Genomic DNA, 22,939 nt, shown 5'->3' with positions numbered 1-22,939 from the left:
GTTCTTTTTTGGGGGGAGAGGGCAACACAATACCATTATCTATTTATTTATTACGTGGTGCTGAGGATCAAAGTCAGTGCCTCACATGTGCCAGACAAGGGCTCTACCACCCAGCTACAACCCCAGCCCTGCTTTTGTTTGTTACTGTGAAAGAAAATGAAATCAAACAGAAATTCATCTCATAACTATCTTTAATAAAAAATAGTGCATGCTGTAGTATCTACAGTAACTAATAAATGCTTTTTTAAAATGCAAATAGAGGCACAAAATAAAATGACAAGAATATTATCTACAAGTAGCAAAATAAGAATCCCCGAATGTTGACAAAAGAAAAAACAATTAGAAAATATATGGTGAAATTTTATTTTAAAGAAAATTATACCATTAAACTCCAAAAATGGAAATAGACTAATTGTTCCAAAGGGAAAAATTTTAAATTCTAATTTACAAATGAACTCAGTGTTATGCTTCTTACAGAAGAAGTATAAACTATTGGAGTAAAGTAAGTTTGAAAGTAAAATAATATTTATCATGTAAACATTAATTAAAAACAGCTGATCTAATCAGATTACAAAGTATTGATGTTTCTGTTAGAAAAGATCATTTATGCTTCAATATCAACTCCTACACTGAGACTTTTACCAAATCTTTATTTGTTGTGTTTGTTTCATGAACCTTAGAGGTCCCTATAAACAAAAGAGCCCCAGAGTGTCTTATGTTGTCAATTTGAAAGCTCAGTTTATAAGTTATAATTTGATGATAGCTTTCTGGTTATATTTAGCACAACTATCTAACAACTGGGAAGCGGTGTATCTCACGTTTGTGGATTTCTAAACCATAGGCATCAATAATACTGAATTGTTCTGTTTATATAAGATTCAGAAAGAGGCAAAATAAAATGTATGGTGAGAAAATCGATTTTTTTTTTTAAAGAAAAAAAGGAGGCTGGGGATATAGCTCAGTTGGTAGAGTTCTTGCCTTAAGTGTACAAGGCCCTGGGTTCAAACGCTAACATCACAAAAAAAAAAAAAAAAAAAAGGAGTTACCTGATTGTTCACAGAGAGGAAAGCTGAATCACACATATTTGTACACTTGTTTTACTTTCTTTCTGTGTATTGTATTTCAACAGTACTATTACAAAAGTTTAATAAAAGGGTAACAAATGAAGATAAAACCTGGTTGATCCAATTCATTGGAAAGGTCGAATGAGAATCATAAAAAATGAACAATATTGATTTTAACAGGAGAGATTTTTTAAAAATATTTTTTTAGTTGTATATGGACACAATGCTTTTATTTTATTTGTTTATTTTTTTATGTGGTGCTGGGGATTGATGGAACCCAGTGACTCACACATAGTAAGCAAAAGCTCTACCTTGGCCTAACTGGAGAGATTTTACTTTGAAATGCAAGTGAATATTTTTTTTAAATCAATACTCTTTTATTTCTATATAGCATAAATAAATCCTAGCAAGCTGAATCACAATCTAAACTTTTTCACTAACTAACTGAAATGCAAATGCTTTGTTTTTCTGTTCTATTAGATATCAGGTGCTCTGAGTCAGGCTGTAGTAATTTGCCCATCATTCTTATCTAATAAATTTGTTCTATGTTTTCTTTGTAACTGCTGTCTCTCCTCATGTGGCTGAGAAAGTGTATTTTGGAAGATACACAGTCACATAGTTTTTTGCCAAGGTCAATGCTCTGGCTTGGCACCAGAATCACGAGGCACTCACAGCTTTGTAGGTTCAAACAGCAATTCTTTATTCCCGCTCTCACACCGCCTCCACACAGGTCCAGGGGCAAACACGTTCTCCCGTCTACCCGCACAATTCACCTACTCCACGAGGCTATCTCCAAATCCCATTTTAATCTCACGAGAACTCAACTGGAACAAGCAGCAGGAACACCCTAATCCCAGCAATAATCTTCAACTTCCAACTTCCCTAAAACCCATTATCTTAAACTGGCAACGCCTTAAACTCAAGGAGCTGGTTACTTCCTCAAACCTGATCAGCTCTAAACCTGGATCCGCCTTGGTCCTTGAGCAAGGTCACCTTATTAAAGCATGCATGCAATGTCCCATCGAATGTCCTCTAAGCAGCATGGGGTACGCTTGGCAAGGAAATTTCCATGCGTCATTCCTACTTGATAATGGCCCTCAGCAGTTTTTATGGTGTCATATTTAATAGAAGAATAGGAAATCTGTTCCACAGCCCAAAATTATTCCTAAAAACAATATTCTAATTCATATATTTGGACTGCATGATATGCTTTTGTCCAACAAACTTAAAGCACAAGGGATGTGGGTAAATGTGGCTCCCTAATCAAAAGGGTGGAGGTAGATAAATACATCCCATTACAATTTCTGTCTAACTATCAACCTTAAACTGATTGTTATTTTATCAACCAAACTCCTTGGAAGACTTGATGGTACCTGTAAATATTCCCTTATCTCCCATTCTCTCCTCACTCTGAGTATTTTGGCCTAAGCCCTCATCATGTTCTCACAGAAACTTATTACCACCTTAATCAAAGCATCATGGGGGATGAATCAAAAGAGATAATTTATTATTGCTCTATTTTTCTTAAATAAGATATATATGTATATGTGTATATGTATGTGTGTGTATATATATATATATTAAACTAAATTTATAAAATAAAAAGGAAGTTGAGTTTAAACACAAAATTACATTTACATCATGGAAATAAAGCTGCTTATCTTATATATTAAATAAGATGTATATAAGATATATGTATGTGTGTGTGTGTATATATATATATGTATATTTATATAATCTCCTTCATAATGTCGTTCCTATGTATCTCCTTGCTTTGATAAAAATTAAATGTTTGCCATTCTCAGGATTCTATAACACTTGCTATCTCTGACATCTATTCAGACTGCTCCCTTTATTTAGAATTACTTTGCAATTGATATTAAACACATTTGCTTTAAAGTCTAAGTCAGGTATGTTCTCTGAATGAAGGTAAGCAGTTTCTGGAGACATTTAGCACACCTTTAGAATGACATACACAGAGCTCTATTTTAATTACCTTTTGGTCTTTGTCTTATATTTGTACAGAAATTACTTAGACAAGTGTGCGTTAAGACCCATGGAGAAAAGTAAATACTCAATAGCTATAGCAAGATAGGAAGGTGGGATATTAAGAGGGTGTTCTGTCTGCCCAGGTACAATTTCATTTGTAAAACAGGAAACTCATTTATCTACTGATAAAGAAGTCTATGGTACTGCCATAGAGAGTTGACAAGGGGACATTTAAAGTGTTGATAAGGAAAAGAATCAATTCCTAATAGGTGTGGTTAGCTCCCTTAAAGTTTCTCTAATTTCAGGGTCCTAATAAATCTTACAAGTTTTGGCTTTCTTCACTGAGGATTTTTCACTGTGAATGGCAAGGACATGGTAGATAGCTGAAATGATAAGAAATAAGTTGTGAAGGAGAGGGAAGAACAATGTAGTGAGGATATTTAAAAGAGAGTTTCCAAAATTGCACATTTAGAGTTGGCTTCCTTCTTGAGAAAAGCTGATGTTGTGAGACTGAGGAAAAGAAGGGGGATAAGATTTTAATGAATTTGAAGATCTTGTATAATGGACATAAAGCAAGAAAAAAAATTAGAATCTTCCCCTTTCATTTATCATTACAATTTTGTAAAACATATATGTACTTGCTTCACCACTTATTCTATTTTAATAAATTATGATACTGAATTATTCACATGATAGTCTTCTGAGTTTGTTTCCAGAAAGTTACTTATCTCTTCAAGTTGATAAAGCCAAATATCTTTCAAAATTCTTCATCATTCTTGTTATGGTAATTGACAGTGTTAACTTAATCTATTGAAAAATTTTCTTCCCCTATTCTTTTATGTCTGTTTTACCAATGCAAATTGACTCCACTTCAGTCTCAAGGATGAATCACATGCCCCCAGGTGGTCAATCAGCAAGATTCTATGTTCTCCTGTGGTGGTTACTCTGGGGAAGAATATTTTTATCTGAAGTTTATGTGAATTAACAAACTCCAGGCATTGCTCAGGAATTACCTACTTTAATAAAAAACAAACATGCAAACTTTTCTTTCCAAAATTCCTGAGATAAAGAAGAATAATGATTCTATACTGATGTACTATGATGTACTATTTACTAACCAGTGTACTTATCTCTTGTGTCAGTACAGGGTGAGTTGTGGTTGCTATTCTTAATGTAAAGATAATCAAACTTTATAAAATATAAAGGAAGTTGAGTTTAAACACAAAATTATATCATGGAAATAAATCCGCTTGGATTTGATAACAATTGTGGACTATGTAATTATGTCAACCAAAAAGTCCAATTTGTAATTTATGCAAATTTATGTGTGTTTTAGTTACTCCAATATATGGTAATACAGAGGTACTAAACAAAACCAGTGTCTTCAAATTTGTACATTTCACCCTACTTATATCTTCCCACTCATGCTCTCATATACCCCAAATTTCAAATTTTGAAGTCTAATCTTCAAGGTGATAATATTAGGCTAGGAAATTTTATGAGATAATTAAAAAAATGGGAGGAGTATCCTTACAAAAGTGAACCCTTATACCATGCGATGTTACAGTAAAAATGGACTTTTTGAACCAGGAAGCTATCCTTCTATAGACACTGAATATGCCAACCTTCAATCCTGTAACTTCTGGCATCCAGAACTGTAAAGAAATATGTTTTTGTTATTTGTTAGCCACTCATTACATGATATTTTGCTATTTCAGCCTGAATGTACAAAACTATGCTTTGGTTATGATAGCTGCCACTGAAATGATTCATTTTCCTTCCAGTGCTCACTGCAACCTTTCCTGCTTACTTTCACAGATTAAGAGTTCCTAAACCACAGATTTCATATCAGTATCAAATTGCAAAAATTCATCACTGGGCTCCAGTGTTATACACAGTAAACAATTTATGTAAATTATTTATCAGAAAATTAATAGTTTTGTTGAAATTATATTTTTCTTTTTCCAAATTTTATACAATTATTAAATTCATCTCCAATATTGCTCTCTTCAAAGCAATTTTTCTACGATGCTAAAATTTGAGTAATTTGGATGTTTGAAAACTCATTGTGTGTGTGTGTGTTTTTGTGTGTGTGTGTGTGTAACTGTTTTTAATTTTCTCAATATGTTGGATTATTTTCTCCCTTATCTTTCTGGAAAGTAACAGTTTCTTCAGTAGAATGGAAGTATTTTTATTCTTCTTCCCTTAATTGTATTGTATGAAGTACATAAAACGTTACACTACACATGATGATTTTTTTTTAACTTAAAGAATATATCCAATGACTTAAGATGGTTTCATTAATACTTTCCTCTTTATATACATGTATTATATTATAGTATATTGATTCCATTGACATATTTATATTTGTAAAGTTTTTTTTCATTTTATTTAAATAATCAACCCTATATTAAAATTTTAAAAAAACAATATAAAATTAGTAACAAATTAGAAGAAAGAGCACTTAGTTTGAAAAACTAGAATAACGATTTTTTTGGTATACAGTAGTTAAATATTACTCCTAATTTTAATATTTAGGAGAGTATCCAAAACTATTTTAATATTTTATATAATAAATATGTCTACATAAACTTTACATTAGGATTTTAAAATTTTAATTTTACATTTTATTATGACATTTTAACGATGTGATCTAATAAAAGCTTATCTAAATTCTAAAAAGCACCTTTCTTCATTTTTGATGGTTAAAATTAAAGTTTAGGGGAAATGGAAAATAAATATCTTACTTTTGATAAAATATCAAAAAAAGCTGCTAGAACTGAAAATTTTTGTTTAGAAAACATTGATTCAGTTTTAAATTGCCCAGTGATATTTGTGTCTCAATTCATTTATCTATTGAATATGTATGATTAAAAAATAAATAAAATATAATATTGAATGAAAGTGTCTAAAATAGTTGAGAACATAAAAAAAACCTACTCAATATAGTATAGACTCAATTTTTCTTGGAAATTCTGAAATAGACTCAATTTTTCTTGGAAATTCTGAATTTTTCTTTTTTTTTAGGTTTTCAAATGTGTAATTGAATGATAAGAAATGATAAGAAAAAATGTCTAGTAATTTGTAGAATACTTTATGTATATATCAAAGCATTCCGAAGTTTTTCAGAATTATTATTTTAATTTGCTATTTGGAATTTCATTAAAATATTTGCAACTAGATTATATTCTCATCATCCTTAAATCTAATAATTATGATATTCAATTTCTATATATGCAAAATTCTGTAAATTGTATCAAGAGTAATTTAACCTGAGAATTCTAAAAATGTCTTAACTTCAATTCCTATGTTGTAATTACATGACACAAGTAAAATAAAATCACTTGGTATCAATTTTACCTTAATCCAGAACAAAAAAAATAACACAACAAAACTCTCTCCTCTTTTTGCTGCCTTCTAACTTCTGCTTCTTGTATATCCTTTCCCTCCCACTCTTCACTTCTCCTTCACTTTTTGCTTCTTCTACTTTTTCTATTCATTTCATGTACCATGTTAGTTTAATATTTATTTTCTTTAGTACCTATTTTTTTCTCTACTCTAGAGTATTACTCTAATAAATGGAAATCACAAGCAGATGCATTTACAGACTGAAAATGAAATGATAGAAAGTATTTCATGCAAATGGCATCTGAAAACATGCAGAAGGAGCCACTCTCATATCTGGCCAAGTAGAATTCAAGTCAAAATCAGTCATCAGTGTCAGGGAGGGACATTGCATAGAAGTAAATTGAATAATAAAATGAGATTATATAACAATTTTAAATATTTATGCCATGAATTTTCATGTATCAAATTACATAAAACAAAGAGTAGTTGACACAAAGAGACTCATAGGCACCAACACATTAATTGTAGGGGATTTCAGTGCAGCACTATTACCAATATAGAGGTAATCCACTCAGAAAATCAACAAGGACAGAAGATATTTAATGTGTACTATAGGTCAAATAGTCTTAAGAAACATTGAAAGAATATTTCACCAAATAGCAAATGAATACATTGTTTTTCAGCTGCTTATAGAAATCAGTCATATATTAGAGCATAAAGCAATTCTGGAATAACACAAAATTAAATTTATATAATTTCTTGTACCTTTTCAGAGCATGATGGAATGAATTTAGAAATCAAAAGCAAAAATTATCTCAGAAACTAAAATCGTACCTGAAGATTGGTCAATACAATTTTGAATGATGAATTAATTATTGCTGAAATGAGGAGGGGAATTAAAAAAATTAAATAACACAAAAATGGAAATGCAACATAACCATATATGTGTGATACAGCTAATGAAGTAATACAAAGTTTTTAGTTAGGAGTTCTCACATAAAAATATCAGAAAAATTTTCAAAAAAAAAAAAAGAAGAAGAAAAGAAAAAAGAAAGAAAGAAAGAAAAGGATAACCTAATCATGAATCTTAAGGTCACCAAAAAACAAGAACAAACCAATCTGAAAACTAGGAGAAGGAAATAAATAATAAAGATCAAAGCTAAAATAATAAAATAGAAAATTTAAAAATAAAACTAATAGGGTCAATGAGACTATTGGTTCTTTAAAAAGATATAAACAAGATTAATAAACACTTAGTCTAGCAATCCAAAAGAAAAAAGAGATGATCTAAATTAATAAGAATAGATATGAAAACTAGGATATAAAATAGACACCACTAAAATCCATAGGATCATTAGGGACAATTTTGAAAACTTATGTTTCAGTATACTGGAAAATTTGAAAGAAACATCTTAATTTCTAGCCACATACACCTACTAAAAGTGAACCAAGAGGAAATAGAAAACTTAAACAGACAAGTTAAAAGCAATGGTATTAAGTAGACTCCCAAAAATGAGCAGTCTAAAATCTTATGGGTTACAGCTTAATTTTACCAGATTTTTTTAAGAAAAACTAACGCCAGCACTTATCAAAATATTGTGTAAATTAGAAAGGGAGAGAATACTTCCAAACTCATTGTAAGAAGAACTGATACCAAAGATAAATAAGGATCCTAAAATGAAAGAAAATTATGACCAATAACTTTAATGAAAAAACATACAAAGGTCTTAAATTACACTTGCAAACCAAATTTAAAAACACATCAAAAAGACCACACACAATGATTGAATTGCCCCCCTTAGCCCCCCAGGGATGGAAGGATGGTTCAACCTATACAAATCTGTAAATGTAACACATGACATAATTGGAAACAAGGAGAAAAATAGCACAATTATTTCAATAGATGCAAAGAAGTCTGTAACAAAATTCAAGACCATTTCATTATGAAAGCCCTGAAAAAACTAGAAATAGAAGGAATTTAGCGGAACTTATTATGATAAATGCTACATATAACAAACCCCAAACTCAGGATATAATACCAAAAATTAATAAATGAGATAGCATCCAATTAAGAAGTTTCTGCATAGCAAAAAGAAAACACCGTGAAGAAAGTGTCTAGGGAATGGTAGAACATGTTTGCTAACTACTCTTCTGACAAAGGATTTAAAAAGAACTGAAAAATCTTAACATTAAAAATAAACAAATAACAAAATTAAAAATCGATAAATGAACAAAATAATAGTCATTTCTCAGATAAGAAATTCAAATGACCATCAAATGTGTAAAAAAGTTTTCAATATCTTTAGCAATTAGGGAAATGAAAATCAAATGTACACTGAAATTCTATCTTACACCAGAGAACAATCATCAAAACACAAACAATAGAGCTGGAACGTAGCTCAGTTGGCAGAGCGCTTGCTTAGCATTCATAAGGCCCTGAGTTCAATCCCCAGCACCAACAAACAAACAACAACAACAATAACAACAACAAAAAAATAAACAAAACACAAACAATAACAAATTCTGATGAGGATGTGCAGAGAAAGGAACTCCTTGTAAAAATGTGAACTAGTACAGTTGCTATGAAAATCAGTATAGACTTTCCATAAAAAAATAAAAATAGAACTACCATATGATCCAGTTATATCACTCCTTGGTATTACTCCCAAAGAATTAAACTCAGCATACTATAGTGATACATACACACCATAATTACTGGAATGTATTTCACAATGATTAAGTTATTGGACTAGCCTTGATGTCAACTGACAGAAAAATAAAGAAATGTGGTTTATGTACATAATAAAATTTTATTTATCCATAAATAAAAATAAAATTAAGTCATTTGCAGGAAAATTGATGGAACTGGAGATGACATTGTTAAGCAAAATAAACTAAAATCAGAAAGAGTAACATTGCAGGCTTTCCCTCATATGAAGAAGCTAGAAAAAGAAATTTAACAAACAAACCAAAAAATCAGGAGCATAATAAGGAGCCTATTATTGTAGAGGAAGGTAATCAGAGCAAAGTGGGAGACAGGTTAAGGGGAATGCTTTAAATCAAAGTATTTTATAAGTGTGGTTTACAGGGTACAACACAAGGAAACCCACTGTTCTGTATAACTAAGGTGGACCAATAAGAAGAAATAAGCCTATGGTTTTATATAATATTCTTATATTATTCTTTAAGAACTTTAATTTTTTTTTGGGAAGTTACCAGCATGATGTTTTTTAAAAATATTTATATCAATTCATAGTAATTTTATTAACTTCTTTGTTCTTTTAACTGTAAGATATTTATAAAATTTAGTGAATAAATTTTTATCTTGATAAAATAAGCCTCCTGTGCCTTCTTTGAATTTTTAACTAAAATTTTGAGAATTTTGTCACATAGAATTCTGAAAAAAACAAACAAAATGATTTATTTATATATTTATGTACATGGTTGAAAATAGAAAAATAATGTTTAAGTTAGGTTGTCTGAGATTCCAACTAACAAATAACTCTAAAGCAGATGCTGTTACAGAAAGTAATTATCTTGCATAACAAAATCTGGTTTCTTTAAAACATTCTACTCTTTTATACCATGTGTTCACTTATTCTCAGGTCTGCTCACCTTACAATCTAAATATGTCTCGCATTCTAATCAGCACACGGAGATACAATTACATTCAGCTAAATAAAATGTTCTTTCTGGAATGCTTAATTTAATTTATTGATGTTATTTTAGAATTTATAAAACAATATTTGATAACATACATAACCTAAATAATGAAACATCCAGATCTTACATAAAAGAAATTCTGAACTTAATCTTTTTATATGTTTTGTAGCTACTTTAAATAATCTTCAAGTATTAAGAAAGAATAATCAAATAATATTTAAGTTTTTTATGATGTAACAAAAAAAGGATATGGAGATTAAAGATAATGTTCCTAGAGTATGGGAGGCTTGAGAATTATTTTAGTATTTTAATGCTTTTAGAAAATAGTAAGTCAGATCTTATGAGTCTAGGTTCATTGATTATAAGAAAATAATGATGGATTCAGATCATTGAATATTTTTTATCTTCAAGTAGAGAAAAACTGAGTCTAATAAGCTCTTCAATATAAAGTTTACTCATTTCTCATGGGAGGAAGTTTCTTCTCCTTCTGGAAGAACCCAGCCAGACTTTAATCAAGTAATTCTCACCAAGAACATGGTTTTTTATAAATTTCTCTTTATTTTTTTTCATAATTGACCATAATTGTCCACACCTAAATTTCTACCTATTTTTCTAATTGTACTTTCTTCATAAACACTAAGGAACTACTTGTTATACTGATTTTTTCTTATGAATGTTCTTCTCCTTTCATTTGAATAAGAAATAGAATTATAAATAATCATTCCATTTTTATCTAAATTTTGTTTCAATTAACTTTACATATTAAATATGTGAACAGTTTTTTATAAGTTTTTATTACCAATTTGTTTATATTTTGTTGAAGTTTTATTTCTATTATATTATTAATCTGATGTCCAATATTTTCAATTACTCAATCAGAAAAGTTTTGAATCTCTACAATTGAAGTCAAGAAATTGAAAATAGACTGTCTATCAGTTTAAGAAACACGTGCATTTATTTTTCTCCCATTTGTTATACAATAACATTTTTCTCTTCATAACTTTTGCAAGAGCTTATACTCTAATTTAGAAAATTCATTATAAATCTGTTTCTTTATTTAGAGATAATTTCAAAATGTGGGGGAAAAAATCTAGACTCATATTTTGACACAGTCACTTTAGCTATAAAAGTCCTTTTTATCTTTTATGTTTTTATATAAATATAACAATATCCAAACTTCTTAAGAAATTGTTTTCAATTTTATCATAATTGTAGTATTCAGCTAACAAAATAGTTTATTGAGTTGAATATATATTTTTATTGTATTTTGTTCATGGTAGATTTTAAATCTGTTTTAGAGCTGAGGTTGTAGCTTAGTGGTACAATGCTTGCTGAGCATATAGGTAGGTAAATAGATGATAGCTAGCTAGCTAGCCAGCTAGATAATATATAAGTTAATATATTGATTCTGGCAGTAATTATGCCTGTGTATCTTTTGGTGCAACAGCTTAAAATAATTTCTCTCTCACTCTTTCACTTCTGCCTCACATATAATAGTAACCACCTCACCACTTCCAAGCCTGCAACTTGTTATATATATACTATGTCTTTAGGGTACATTCTCATTTCAATGATTACATGTTGAAAGCAAATATTTTATGTACAAATTGCTTTTCAGATTAGTAAAATTTTCACTATTGTTAGATTTTTTTCCTTCACCAAAAGAGAGCATGAAATCAATATTGTTGGTGGTATTTTGCTATTAACCTTTGTACCTGATAACCTTTAAAGTCATGACAAGATCTGAATAGAGTTCAGACCTTTACCTTACATTCATTACTATACATAACTATCAATCAGGAAAGACTCTAAAATTATGTTGCACATTTACCCCCATGGTGTTACCTTAAAAGCTAGGTAAACAAATTAAAATATATTTTTAACCTGGCTTAATATTTCCAGACAGTAATCAGGATTAGAATTTTAAATACTTTAAATTTTGCTTTGCTCAGATGTAGATATAAAATAAGTGTAGTAGTGTGTCAAAAATTTCCCCTTACAATCTGCTCTAAACTTTTCTTTCCAGATGTCTAACTACTTCTTACCCCCTTCCCATATTCTGATAATGCTGGGTTAGTAAACTATCCTCAAATAGCTAGGCCATTTCAAACACTACTGTTCTGCTTTGCTTCTTTCTCCTGGAATGTCTTTCACCACTTTCTCCAACTGAATTTAAAAATGCTTTAATTATTGATAGTTTTATTGTGTCTAGTTTGCATATGAAAATGCAAATTCTTTTGGCACTTAGAAAATATAAATATGTGGAAAAATAACCCCCATATTTGGATATTTGCTATTGCTCACAAAATTAGGTATATTAGAATACACTGAAATTAATCTGTTATTTGAATTTTTCAAATTTTCAGAGGCCATTTGGTAAAAGTAATTTTAAAATGATGAATATGTTTAGTGTGATGACAATTATTTTGGGTCTATCATAGATATGTACCAAAATTGTTATAGATTTGGGGGAAATTTTATTATAAGTGGAGCCATATTAAACAAAATAGTAGGGAAGTTAAAGGAGATGCAGGTGCTTACTTAAGGCCTGTGTGTCATAATGGTCTCTGAACTTTTATATGGGTCATTTTGTTCTAAAACCATATCCTTTTTCTCACAGGTAGAATTGCTTGCATCACCTCTCATCCCAGAAATAAAAAGCATATGTTCTGGAAAGTGCATCTTAATGTCACCTCTTCTGGGGAAGCTTTTCTGGGTCATTTACTTTGGTAGACTTAAGCATTACTCACTGTACTGCTTTTATACTCCTACCTGTTTTTCTTGTAATAGTTATCTTCTCCATGCAAATCTTTATGTTTCCTAAGAAAATTACTTTTAATTCTCTGGCATATTAATAATTTAATCAATAAGCATTTATTTGGTGGGGGTTGTTTAAGCATGCCAAATTCTAAGGTGGACCCAACCATAGCAGATATGAACTGCACAAGGTAGGTTTTATGTGAGGTGGCACCTATTTCCAGGCACAGCCCAACATTGTCTGGCATTAAAAATTGTTGTGGTTGATTGATATTTTGTATCCACACCAGTGTAATTTTATTCTTAAAATATCCTATGACTATGCGCTTTTTCCCCATGCAGTCATGAAAGCATTATTCATGTTTTACCTCAAGTAGAAGTATAAACATACTCCAGAAAAAAAAAAGAAAGAAAAACATAGGAATTGATTCTTAACTAACATGTTGCAACATGATCAGCCTCAGAAGAAGTAAAAAACATTATATACTAAGAAAGTATTTATAGGAAGAATTGTGAAATTTGATAAAGTAATACATGAAAGCTTTTTAGAAAGATAAGGAAGAGTTTACAAGGCCAGGGGAAAAAGACAATATAGGGAATGGAATGGGAGATATCTTTAATGGGTAAATCTTAGGAAGATGATATATATACAAGATGGAGCCCGTGGTCAAAATCTCCTGCTCCAGCAGCTCTAAGCAAAGGAAGTGTAGCTAAGAACTAGGACCCATGTAGTAGTACACACAGATCTTCCATTTAAAATTCTGCACTAGTCAATTTTAGAAGGTAAACCTGTCAGAATATTACATGTTGTCTTTTTTGAAAAGTAGATGTCCTGGCACATTTATATGTTCTCATCTTATTTATTTCAAAAGAGTAAATTTCCTTTCAAGTCCAAAAAAAAAATGTATATAGCCCCAAATTAGCACCATGACATGATATTTTGGAAAAATGGATATGGCACAAAAAGTTCTAAAATTACAAATTTACTGGGGAGGAATCTAGTGTAATTTAATATCTCCATCATAAATAGAGAAGTAGTGAAACCTACACTAACCACTAACTCATCTACTGAAGAATAGATGAGTCAACATGTGATGCTCCATGTGATTCTCTTTACTATAAAGAGGTAAAAGGAAAGAATAGATAAACCTGACTGATAAGCAAAAACAAACAAACAAAAAAATAAAAACAAAAAACAGGGAGAGTCAGCCAGAAAGACTTGATCTTATAATATTAATTTAGGATATGATATAAATTTAATAGAGTAGTGGGAAGTCTACTTACCAGACACACAAAAACTGTGTTATGCATGAAGTTTGGAATATGTCATATAAATTACCCCCAAGTAATACATGCAGAAATATGTGAGTTTTTCTGTACAGAAAGAATGACTGACTAATTATATTCTTAAAATTATATTTTAAGATATATTCTTAAAAGCTGAATGGAAGTATGAATAGCAAGTCACTCCAATAAAGATGAGTAAAACTATAGATTTCATTTGTGTGTATTTCTATTTTGGTCAGTTGTGACCAAAATACTTGACAAGAAAAACTTAGAGGAGAAAAAAATTATTTGGGATTCAGGGTTTCAGAGGTTGATTCAATAGATAGCCATCTCCACTGTTCGGGGGCCCGAACAAGGTGAGATAGAACATCATGGAGGAAGGGCCCAGTTGAAAAGGAAAGCTGCTCTGATCATGGTAGTGTCAAGAACAGAGGATGGCAGCTCAGGACAGAAGCACCCTTCCAGGGCACAGCTCCAATGACCCAACTCCTCCAGCCATACTCCCCCTGCCTACAAACCACCTGTCAGTCCTATCACGTCAGGGTGGATGAATTAGATTACATCTCACATGATCTAATCATATACCTCTGAATATTCCTACAGTAACAGGATCTTTTGAGGGACAGACATCTCATATCCAAAATATAGCAATGTCTACCTATTTCTTTTGTTTAAAGCTATAAATTTACCTGAAAATCCAAACATACAACGTAATAAGCGGATACTAATTAAATTAAATACTTAAAGATTAAACAAACTTTGTATATAATAATTATAAATGATGTCTAAACATTTTTTCAAGAAAATCCTTTATAGGATTTTAAAAGCTAACATACTAAGAGCTGAAGTCTAAAACTTTTAATTTTTAAAATCATAGTCATAATAAAAATTAGTTTTATAAGTTTAGGGAATAATTGCTCCTCACATACAAAGTTGTGATAGTGAAATAAAGCACCTATGCAACCTGCCAAATAATTAGAAAAATATAAATGTATATGTCCTATAAGTGCAAGTTGGAGATGACATTTCATTGTTTATATTACATTATCAACATATAAACAATTATATAATCTTTAAGAATACAACTATTCTAATTGAAAGAGTAAAATAAGACTATGAAAACTAAGTCCACCAAAGAAGAGTTGGCATATGGTTATATACAGAAAAAACAATAACAATAGGAAATTTACCTTACCAACTGCTTAATAAAAAAAAAAATTAACAGATTGTGTGCTAATATATTTTTACTTTTTAAACTGTCAATCAAACAAAATATAGCAAATACTCAATATTATTGATGCTTCTTAGAAAAATATTAAAAAATTTTAAAAATTATTAAATCACTAATATTCATTTTAAGAAACAATTTGAATATTCAATCAAGGAGACTAGCAAAAGTTTAATTACAAGGATATTCTCATAGTGTTCTTAATAATGGTGGAAATGTGGAAACATATGTACAATGTAAGGTTAGTTAAAGTAAACTTAAGGTTACTTAATGTAAGGTATGTTAATGTATCATACTTAAATGATGAATTATGCTATTTAGTTATTTATAATTAATTTATTTGTGAAAAAATACTATTTCTTTAGTACTTATGTATCAAATCCTGCGATTAACTTGGGTGCACATTTTTTAGCATGAAGAGTCACTTATCAAAATCAATTGAGAAAGCACTAATAAAGTAATAATTGAATGAAATTATTAGATTTGATAGTAAAATAAAGCACCTATATAATTTGCTAAAGAATTCGAAAAATATAAATTAATATGTCTTATAAGTGCAAGTTGGACATGACTTTTCAGACCTGAGATCATCAAGGAGAAATGATATGAGGAGCTTTTAAAATTGCTAGAACCTTGCTGTTTTTCAAGTGCAAACCACCGTTTAGGGAGAAACAGCATTGGCCTGTTTAAGCATCTTGTCAAGTCTGCCTGGAAGAACAAAATGATGCCAATAGCAAGAACCAGGAGGTATCTAGGTGCAGAAGTTTGGAAAAACAAAGATCTTCCTCTTCCTAAAAAGGACGATCCTTAGGGATTTTTCCAATAATACAGCAGATTCCTGAATTTAAAAAGAAAAAAAAAGGCAATTCCTCAGTAATGGGCAGTTTTTCCTGCATCCCAAAGTCTGCCATACACTTCTAGAAAACACATTTTGAGTAAATGGTTACACTGGTTCTCAGAGACCTTCTTTTTTCACATTTGTCTTGAAGAAAAGAGTACACATTCCATGAAACTTCCTTTTTGGATGGGAGGAGAATGCTCAGTACATTTTTAAGTCTATGTAAAAATCACTTTAGTAAATAAGAGTTTTTAATGAATAAAATGTAAATTTTCCTTTTATATAACCCTCAAGACAAGCAAGGAGATATGGTAGAAACTATTTTATTATTTCATAGTTTCCATGATAAATATTTGGTATCTATTATGCTCAGATAATTATCCATCTACAGCAATCTTCAAATAGGAAACTTTGTACTTACACACATATAGACAGATAAAACACAGACACTTTTTTAAATATAAGCAATACAACACAGGGATTTTTGTTTTGTTTTGTTTCTCTGCATCATTAGTACCCAGCACATGGAATATTTCATAAATATTTGTTGAATGAAATTAACCAAGTTTTGCTCTTGAGACATCACCAATTAAATAGGGCAACACAAAAATATCTACAGCTTTTATCAACATTATAATGAAATATTTTGAAATGGCCAGAAGTACGATGAAATAAGGGAAAGACAGAAAATATCTTTATTTCTAGCTTTCTTCCAACAAACTAAAAGAAGAAGTCATAAATATTAATTTTGCCAATTTTATGTTGTTATACTCAAAAAATCAAAGGAAATCAAATTTAATAGTATGAAATTAAATATGAAAACTTATCAAGGTCCTGGATAAGAAAGCTATAAATAATTCAATTAAAAATTATGTTAGAATCAGTAGTGACAGATCAGACCAAATTGCTGGATAGTTTCTTCCCCACAGAGGAACATCTTTCATTATAGGTGATTCTTTGTATTCAGGATGGAGTATAAATTTGCGTTTCTGTGGCTTTCTCACTATTATTTACATCTCCACAGCTGGAGTTAAACCACAATGACAGGAACCATCTCTAAGCAAACAAATGAAATCCCAGGGTTTAGCATAGTGCCTGCCACATACTTGAGATCTGATAAATATTTAGAGAATGAGTAAACAAATAAGTTAGTGCAAATGAATAAATGAGTGAGTTGATGACAAAATATTGGAGATAGAGAACCAGGAGGAAAGTTCAGTGTATCAGGAATGCTAGCGGATGCAAACCTCTTTTTCATGGTCACACAGACAGATCAGGAGTTCCACAAGGTGGTCAGGAGCATGCGTAAATAGAATGTCTATGGGAACCTTTAAAATGTTAAATATTTAAGTCAGCTTTTATGTGAAACATTTTTAAGAATTATAAAATAAAAAAAGACTTCTAGTAAAAAATAAAATAAATAGAAAATAAGTTCAGTACTTGACATTACTGCTTTGCATTAGGAATAACTGACTCCCATAGAAAGCTCGCATTTCAATTATTCCATTGCATACTATTAATGACAGTGATAATTGAGATTTAATATAAAAGATCATGTTCTGGGTCCAAATAACATATAATTTTGGATAATACACAATAATATATTTTTAATGACCACAGTAAGAGTGACTTCTATGAGGTTTTTCCAATGGTGATATTATTTAGGTATTTCTAAAAATAAGGATGAGATTTCTTTAAATGCTTTTGTAAATCTACTTTTTAAAATTTTTATGAATCTTCTCTAAGCATTTTCAAATATAGTTCACAAGAAGCCTTCATTTATTCAAATAAAATTGATTGACATTCATCTTTAGTGATCACTCAATCACTTTTATTTTCAGACCTTTCTGGGGGCTGACATTTTCTTCATTTTAATTAATATTTGTACATCACTTTTATTGTCTTGTTATATGATTTGTAGGTGAAACATAAAATGAGATGATGCCTTACATATTTTTGAATACAAAAAGTATTTTTTCATGATCAAACTCACTACTGTTTTCTTAGAATTAACAGGAAAACCTCAGCCTGTCCTTTTTCATCTTCTTATGGCAAACAGCCTCAGACAAATTGACTCAAAGTACAAAAGAATGAGTAATGTGCAGCTGGAATAATCCTCTATAAGATGAATGAAAGCTGACAACTTCAATTACAATTTGAACTGTCTCTTTGTGTATGAATGTGATTTAATGGAAATCTGATATTCAATAAACCTGACTTTCTTCATGATTTATAATAGCTAGCCTTAGGTTACCCAGATGCATTTGAGAGCATGAAAAGGCACAATGCCCTTTTCTTGTGATATGAAAATTTTCAGTCAACCAAAAATCAAAGGATCTTTATTTTTGATCAAAAAGAAGCATATGTGTGACACTAATAAATAAAATTTTAAAACACAATTAAACCCCCAACCCCTAAAGCCTCTCTTTTATTTTAGAGCAACATGAATTATCTGCTGAAATTATGCTTAATCATCCTTTCACATTGCATTTAATTTCCTCTGCTTCACTGTGTTTAAACTAACTTAAAGAGAAAGTATTCCCAGGAAATCTTTTCCTGAAATCTAATATCTCCATATATGATCTAACCTTAAGCAATAAATATTTTTATATGACTTTAGGATACTTATTACATGCCTACTCATCGTTGAGAACATAATTAAGGGCCAGGTGCATGCTTAGCAAATTAATGCTGGTTTCAATTCCCAGCATCAAAGCAGTATAAAATCAAATGCATAAGGAACATAATTAAATCTGTAATCCAGGTCAGGAAATTATTTGAAATATAGTTCTCAATATATTTCTACTTATATTTTTTTGAAAAAAAACTATTAGAAAATATCATAATATGTTATGACTTCATTTAACTCCATGATGGTCATCATATACTGATTCTACATAAAATTCATTCTTGTATAATAAACCTATAGTAGATAAATGAAGAATGTACAAAGAAGTATGTTCAGTGGTTAACATAACTTGTGTCACTGACTTTTAATAACAAATATATTAAGACTTGTTATTTTTTAAAAAAAGGATTTGTAGGTTTGCCAAGGGTGAATAACTTCTTAGTTTGCAGTTAGTACGTGGTAGAATGAGGATGAAAACTCACATCTATATTATATAAGGTAGCTATGTACATATTCCAATTTGAGGAAAATTTGTCTTTGTAAAAAGTGTTGATTAAATTCAATCTGGTTATTGTATGTTTGTTACCAAAGGATTAGCAGTCAATCTATGTATCTCAATCCTTTGTTCTATCATATATCTACTATTTATATATCATTACTGGAGGTTAGTTCCCCGGAAGTTGCCTATGTTAGATCAGCCTGCAGAGTATTATTATTCTATGCTTTGAGGATCAAATTCCATGGAAGGGACAGGTAGGAAGCAGGACTGTTTAGAGGAAGCAATTTGGGTGGTAAGGATTCTTGGTGAAAATCTCACTGAACATAGTCAACTCTGAAACTTCAGTGGTCCTTCCTCTATGTCCAACATGTGGCCTACTAAAGGACAGTCTTTCACTGTCCTTCATATACAATCACTGGGTATAAGCTTCCTAGAGAGGCCTTTCTGTAACCATGATAATTTAGAAGCATACTGACAGCAGATGGCTCTTTGCTAGTAGTACTCCAAGCATCAAGAATTGGAAATACACTTTTAGCCTGTGTTGTGCATAATGACATCTACTCCACAGGCATGCATACAGTTCACTCTATACAGTTATACAAATAGTGCTATGTATATACAACTTATAAATTATTTTAGATATAGAGGTACCAACAGTCATATTTGAACACATTATGTTAAAAAAAATTGAGTCTAAAGCTCTGCAATTTATTCAGTTATTCCAACAAACATGTACTTCATTTGCAAAACAAGGGTAGAGTAAAATGAAACAGAAATGCATTTCATATCTCAGAAGTCAATGAGCTTTGACTATTTATTAACACCTTTAGGCCATGAAGAAAAGTTTAGACTTTTGCTATCTCTGTCCAGTAAGGATAACTGGAACAGATATAAACTATGGATTCAGCTTCGGGGACTCAATGGTCAACATTTGAAGAAGAGATGTTCATCTCAATATACAAAAGCATATATTCAAACTTCACAAATGGTGAATCTTCTGAGTGTGGTTTCTCTTTCTCGGGAGAAATAAGACTAATATAGGTTTTGGTACTAAGAGTGGTTCTAAAAGAATTGAATGTTAAGAAGGAGTTTTCTGAATTGGTCTTGGAGTTTCTGGATTCTTTACTCCAATGCAATTAGATTTAATTAGCTACATTAACTGTAGCTCCAGGAGAAAAAAGAAGCAAGTGCACAATGTCACCTGGCAACAGAGGTACATAAAATATCTACAGTGGAAGCTCTTAATTAACCACTTGCAATAAGCAAGGACCCACATGACTTCTATGGCAACTTGGAAAAGTTTGGGTGAATTTTTGAATTTTACAAGATTGACTAATTGCTCTTCATTTTGCAGGACAAAGAGGAAAGAAAAAAAAAAAGGAGCAGGGGATTTCAATTCCCCATGCACCACTCAAATTCCACACAAATGACCTGAAAGCAACTTTGTCTAGCAAAAGGGTTGTGGCTTCTGAAAATCAAACACAATCCCTTCCTGTGACTGACTTGAGTTAAACAAAAGACAAACCCCCAACCTTGCAGGATATCTACTGTCCAAGTGAAGGCATTAATTTGGAAGGAATTCAATTGTAAAAATTTGAAATGGGGATGACTTAAATTTTAATGACTCTTCTTTGCCAGTGGAGGTTACCTCCTCACCCCTCTGGAAGTAGCTTCCCTGACTTCAGCATCAGTCTGCCCACTCCTGTCTAAAGGGAATAACCCTGTATTGACTGAGGAAACTTCACAGTCTGCCCCTTGCGTCGGCTGGTTCTGCATTTACAAGTTCAAACCAACCATGTATCAAAAATATGTGGCAAAAAAATTGCCTCTCTCCTGAACATGTAAAGATTTGCTTCCTGTGATTATTCCCTAAGCAATATAGTATTAGAACTATTTTTACATAAAAATTATACTATACTATGTATTACAAATAACCTAGAGATTATTTAAAGTATGTGAGGGCATAGGTGTTGTGTTTGAACATGAGTTGTCCCTTAAAAGCTCCTGTGTTAATGCGGGAATTTTCAGAGGAGTAATAATTGGATTGTCAGAGCTGTAACATAATCAGCTCCATCCTAGTTTGAAGAGACTGTGTTAATTGTATGTAGGTGGGCATCATTGGAGCAAGTGGGTTCCTGGCAGTTTACCCGGGGGGGGGGGGCTCATCTTTCCTGCAACCTCTTCTCCTCTCTCCGCTTTCTGACCATCATAAAGGGAGCAGCACTCCTCTAGTGTGCCAAGACGTGCTGCCTCATCTTTGGCCCAAAACCATAAACTGATCCTCTGAAACTATGAGGCAAAATAAAGTTTTCCTTCCCTAAGTAGTTCTTGTCCTATAGTTTGGTCTTAGCACCAAAAAAGAAAATGACTAACAAACACAATAAACAATATTAAAATATTATGTGTCCACAAATTGTGGTATCTACATGAGTCCCTGGAACTAATTGTCCACAGATAATGAGGATGACTATAGTTACCTCCCAGGATGCAGTTGCCATGAAAGACAATGCTCATTCTTCTCAGGACTCACCCCATCTCTCCTATGTGTTTCTCCATCTGTTAAGTGGTCTAAAGTCCTATTGCTCCCTATATTGGGATACAAAGTGATTCCATCAGGACAGCCACACTACACACACACACACACACACACACACACACACACAAGACAAACTTTATATAAATAGCAACCTAGGAAACATGTATGAGAATAAATGTTGGGGTGGGGTATATTGGTGGAAGGAATATATAGTTGAATCAAGCCAAAAGTATTGATGTGGCCCTAGTAACCAGAGATTTTGCATTTAATATTGCATCTGAAAGTTATAAGACCCTAATTGTTTGTTTGGTTGCTTAAACCATAAACTAAAACGTGGCCTACAGTGAATGAATTAGAAACACCAGATCAACCTTGGTTTGTTATAGAGAAAGGCTTAGATAGAATGGAATAGTAAAGTGGATTATCATTCAAGAGGTACTACTCACACTGTGGGAAGGGTCAGAATGTTGAGGGCCACAGCCGAGTTGGGATGATGCATGGCATTTTTGCCAGAAGTAGTGGTTGAAAGGTGACGCCAGCAAGCCATTAAGATGATGACTTTTGAGTTCTCGCGGAGTTCCCCTTGAGTTCTGGTTGAGCTCTCCTGGGGATTCCTGAAGAGTTCCTGTTGGTTGGTGAAGTCCCGGTGGTGGGAGTTCCATTTGGTGTGTGGTGTGTTCCTGGAGGAGCTGCGTGGGTGACATTCAGGAGAGTTCCCAGGGAGTGTGCTGGTGGAGTTTGGAAATAAAGTTTGTTCCTGCTTGAGTGGCTCTTGATTTGCCCAGCCAGACTGTGGCATCAGAAGACATAGCTTTTAGCACAACACTAAGAAATGGATTCATGAGGGGAACTTGGGCATTCATGAATACTTCTGTGGATTGCTCTTTTTCTATAGGCCAAAACTTATAGTGGGATCTGTGGAGACTAAATCAAGAAACCTCAGTGCAGTGAGGGTAACTAGATCCTGGTGACACACAGGCATCGAAGACAAGGTAGGCACAATTACCACACTAGACAGCACCATCAAAGCAGCAATCAGAATAGTCTGACCAGTGACGTTGGCTAGTGGATCATGCTGATCATAGACAGGTAGTCTACTAA

This window comes from Ictidomys tridecemlineatus, chromosome 1, assembly GCF_052094955.1.
Source record: "Ictidomys tridecemlineatus isolate mIctTri1 chromosome 1, mIctTri1.hap1, whole genome shotgun sequence".
In the NCBI taxonomy this organism is placed as follows: Eukaryota; Metazoa; Chordata; class Mammalia; order Rodentia; family Sciuridae; genus Ictidomys; species Ictidomys tridecemlineatus.
The sequence above is the reverse complement of the archived record's forward strand: the minus strand, read 5'-3'. Positions refer to the sequence as shown.